This window comes from Opisthocomus hoazin, unplaced genomic scaffold (genome assembly GCF_030867145.1).
Source record: "Opisthocomus hoazin isolate bOpiHoa1 unplaced genomic scaffold, bOpiHoa1.hap1 HAP1_SCAFFOLD_136, whole genome shotgun sequence".
In the NCBI taxonomy this organism is placed as follows: domain Eukaryota; kingdom Metazoa; phylum Chordata; class Aves; order Opisthocomiformes; family Opisthocomidae; genus Opisthocomus; species Opisthocomus hoazin.
This window is the reverse complement of record NW_027448825.1, coordinates 171710-176047: the sequence shown is the minus strand read 5'-3', so window position 1 is coordinate 176047 and position 4338 is coordinate 171710. Positions and strand designations below refer to the sequence as shown.

The window sequence follows — 4338 nt, the reverse complement described above, 5'->3', positions numbered from 1 at the left end:
TTCACTTTGTCCTGCCTCCTTGTCCCCTTTTTCTCTCTCAGTATCACCTTGTCCCGCTCCCTGTCCCTGTCTTTCTCTGACAATCTGTCCCGCTCCTTGTCCTTCTCTTTCCCTTTGCTGTTATTCCCCGTCCTTGTTCTGGCCTTTCTTCCTTCTCTTTCTGTCCTGCTGCCCCAGTGCCTCTTTTTCCACCGCTGTCCTGCTCCCTGGCCCTTGTTTCCTCTCGCCGTCCCTCTGTCCTGCTTCCTGTCCCCAGTTTTTCTGTCTCTCTTTCTCGATCCTGCTGCCTGTCCGGTCGTTTCTTGCTGTACCTGCCTGTGCAGCCGGCTCTCCCTTTTTGCCTTTCTCTCCTTCTCTTCCTGCTTCCCGGCCCGTTCTTGTCTTCCTCTCTGTCTGTCCTCTATCCCCTTGCTGGTTTGTGTTGGGGTTCCAACCCTGACCACCCACCCCCTTCTTCGTCTGACCCTTTCTTTGTTTCTTAGTACGTTTCTTCCTGTTGCCTGTCCTTTTTCTCTCTCTGTCAGTGTGTCCTGCACTGCGTGGGACGGTGGTGGGAGGCTGAAAAAGGGTGGGAAGCTGGGGGGGCGGAGTGGAGGCTGGAAAGAGGTAGGAGGTTGCAGAGGGGTGGGAAGCTGAATTAAGTAGAGGCCAGCAAAAAGGGAGTTAGGAGGCTATCGAGGGGTGGGAGGCGGGGGGGGGGGGGGGGGGGCGAGGAGGGGGGAGTAGAGGCCAGGAAAAAAAAAGGAGGCCGGAAAGGGGTGGGAGGCTGCAGAGGGGTGGGAGGCCGGGGGCGAGAGTAGAGGCCAGAAAAAAAGGGAGGCCGGAAAGGGGTGGGAGGCTGCAGAGGGGTGGGAGGCTGGGGGCGAGAGTAGAGGCCAGAAAAAAAAGGAGGCCGGGGGGTGCGAGTAGAGGCCAGAAAGGCCCTTTTTTGTGGCTTCTTCCCTGTCTTTATCTCTCTTTCCTGCCTTGTTTACTCCTCTGATTCAAGTTCTCTCTCGATCCGTGTGTTCTGCTTCCCACTCATCATATTCTCTCTTTTTCTCTGTCCTGTTCCTGAGGCTTGTTGTCTAGGAAGCCACGTCTCGTATGAGCTCTAAGACGGCCACATGCATTTTCTCTCAGGTGCAGGAGAGCCAAACGATTGGAGTTGCGGAAGAAGAGGGGAAGAGAGAAGGGGAGAGAAACATCGGAAGTGTCAAAGTCTCCCGGCAGCACCGAGAGTGAGAGCTGCGGTGAGTCGTGGGCCCTCGGGGCCCTGTCACCCCTCTTGTGCATCCTGGGCCCTCCCCGGCTCCCTCTCTTTCCCCCACTGCTACGATTATTTTTTTTTTCTGCTCTTGTGTACCTTCTTTCTCCATCTGTCTCTGACTTGTCCCCATCTTTTAGGTCCTCCCTCTTTCTGCCCTGCAGCCCGTGGCATTTTTTTCCTTCTTCCCCTCTTTCTGTTCAGCTCCCGGTTACTAGTTTTGCTTTCCTCCTACTCTGTAGCCTGTCAGTACTTTTGCTGTCTTTGGTGCTCTCTGTCTGGCTCCTCGTCCCTTGATTCGAGGCCTTCCTTCTCGGCTCCGTAGCACGTCACAGATCTACTGCTTTCTCCATGTCTATTCTATTCTATTTCCTCATCTCTCTTTGTCCAGGTCCCTGCCGCTATTCTTTTTTCCTCTGTCATGCTGCAGGGTTTTTTTTTGCATCTCCTTCCTGCTCCCCGTTCTTCATTTTCGGTCTGTGTCCTGCTCCCTCTTCTTCTTTCTGCTGCCGCTCTTGCTCTCTTGCTGCTGCTTCTTTCTCCGTCTCTGTGGGACTGCCTGTCCCCGTCCTTCTCTCGCCGTCCCTTTCCCTGCTTGGTGCTTTCTCGTTCCACCGCCGCTGTCCAGCCACCTGTCACTTTTCTCCTCTCTTGTAGTGGCCTGCACCCTGCTCCTCATTTTTGGCAGCCTCTGCCGAGCAGCGCGTCGCTCCGGGAGGCGAGGGACGGACTGTTCGCCGCTGGATCAACGGGCGCAGCTGCGGGAAGGAGTGCCGAGGTGTCGGAGGGGCAGAGGGAGCGTCGGGGGCCCCGAGCCCGGAGCAGAGCGGCTCCCGGGACTGGCTGGGTGCGTGACTGAGTAAAGACCTGCGGTCCCTTTTGCCCTGGCGGCTGCGTTTGTGCTTGGTTTGCACGGGACGAGGGGCTGCGCCAGAGGCCAGGGGAGGAGGGGACGGGCTGTGGGGCTGGGGCGACGGCCCCCTGTTCCTGCCGGGGTCCAGCCGTGGGCCGGGGCCGGGGGAGCCCCAGGTGCGGGCAGCGGGGCTGATGGCGACGGCCGCTCCCTGTGCCGGTGGAGGGCCCGGTGCTGCCGTGGCGCGGGTGGCCGTGGAGGGGCCGGTACGATCGCTGCTGCCACCCGGTGAGCAAAGTTCGGTACTGCGGCTCGGGCGGCGCCAATGCGCGGTGGCGCCGTGTCCAAGGGCTCGCTGCTGCCACCCGGTGAGCAAAGTTCGGTACTGCGGCTCGGGTGGCGCCGTGTCCAAGGGCTCGCTGCTGCCACCCGGTGAGCAAAGTTCGGTACTGCCGCTCGAGTGGCGCAGGTGCTTTGCGCGCTGGGAGGAGCCGTGCCCTGTGTGTCCGGCGCTGCAATAAGGAACGCCTGCCTGCTTGCTGAAGTGCCCAAAGGGCTTCAGAGAGTCTTTGTGTTTGCCCAATGACGGCATCGTGGGCTCCAGCCGTGGGCCGGGGCCGGAAGAGCCCCAGGTGCGGGCAGCGGGGCTGATGGCGACGGCCCCTCCCTCTGCCGGTAGAGGGCCCGGTGCTGCCGTGCCGGGCCCGATGCGAGCCGAAGGAGGAGCGGAGCCATAGCCGGGTTGCGGCTGCAGCGAGGGAGAAGGTGAGCGCGGGGTATGGGGGGGGGGGTTGGATGGAGCGGCGGGTCCCGGGGAAAAGCCCCCGGGAGGGCGGGGTCCGTGTCGGGGGCAAGGAGCGATGGGGGTGCGGCGCCGTGTCGGAGCCGCGAGTCGGGGTCTGCTCGGAGCCGGAGCCGGCGCTGGGCGCCGCCCCCGCCCCCGCTGGCGCCGCCCCCGCCCCCGCTGGCGCCGCCCCCGGCCCCGCTGGCGCCGCCCCCGGCCCCGCTGGCGCCGCCCCCGGCCCCGCTGGCACCGCCCCCGGCCCCGCTGGCGCCGCCCTCGCCCCCGCCGCCCCCTGGCCGCAACGCGGTACTGCAGCCCGGCGTTCGGCTCAGAGTGTGGCCCCTCCGGCGCGCCGTCGGCGCGTGGCGCATGCGCGGTGCGGCGGAGCAGCATGGCGGCGGCCTGGTGTCCGGTGCCGGGGCGGCGGGGGAGCAGAGAGGCCAGCGGTGAGGCGCGGGCTCCCCTCTGGCGGGTGCGGGGGTGCGTGGTGGCTGCTCGAGGGTGGTGGGACGGGAAGCTTGGAGCCGGCCGCTGCGGCAGGCTGCAGGAGGCGAGCCGGGTGCGGGCAGCCCCGGGGCCAGAGGCGGGAGGTGACGGAAGGGAATGGGAGAAGGAGGCGGGCACCCCCCCCCCCCCCCCCCCAAGTCGGCAGTGCTCCCCCGGCCCCGCTCGCCCCGCGCAGCCGCCCCCAGCTGCAGCACGTCCCCTGAAGCCTGTGTCCCGGAGCGCCCGGCCTCCCCCAAGGCCCGTGGTGCGGGCTGCCTCGGCCTCCCTGAACGCGGTCGCCGCTGCTTGTTTATGTGTGGCAGGGGCTGCGCTGAGTTCGCGTTTGTCCGTTCGTGCCCTGGGGATGCCGTTGGCTGCGCCCGCTCCGGGCTTTTGTGGGCTGCGTGTGCCGGGCCTCGCTGTGCTGGCGGCGTGGGGGCGAAAAGGGAGAGGCGGAGCGCTGAGTGGCTGCGGACAGGAGGTGGCGCGGCTGAAGCTGGAGAGTCCCGAGAAGGCTGAAGAAGAAGAAGAAATGGAAGGCCAGCTGGCTGGCAGCTGCCTGGCGCTGCGGGTGAGGAAGGCTCCGTCTTGGTAGCCCGCAGCAGGCCAGGCCGCCAGCGTGCCCCGCAGGGTCTGTATGTGTCACCAGCAGCAGCATGGTCCGGTTGTGGAGCGCGTGAGTGCGGCTGCGTGCGTAGGGAGCCTTGTCTCGTAAGAGCTGCGAGACATGGACGTTTTGTCTTAGGTGGGGGACAGCCAAGCGACCGGAGTTACGGAAGAGGAATGGAGGAGAGCAGGACAGAGAAGCGTCTGAAGCGGCAGAGTCTCCCGGGAGCGCGGAGAGCGAGAGCCGCGGTGAGTGGCGGGCCCTCGGGGCCCTGTCGCCCCTCTTCTGCGTCCCGGGCCCTCCCCTGGATCCTTCTCTCTCCCACGCTGCTGTGATTTTTTTTTTTTTTTTTCTTTTTCCTT

The 4338-nt window shown here is 64.8% G+C and overlaps 1 long non-coding RNA gene across 1 annotated transcript; it reads left to right on the top strand.

Moving 5' to 3' along the window:
- Nucleotides 1–1067: 1067 nt before the first annotated feature.
- On the top strand, nucleotides 1068–2135 carry LOC142359406 (uncharacterized). The gene is made up of 2 exons (XR_012762330.1): nucleotides 1068–1232; nucleotides 1904–2135. It is a non-coding gene; the product is annotated as an uncharacterized LOC142359406 (long non-coding RNA).
- Nucleotides 2136–4338: the final 2203 nt, after the last annotated feature.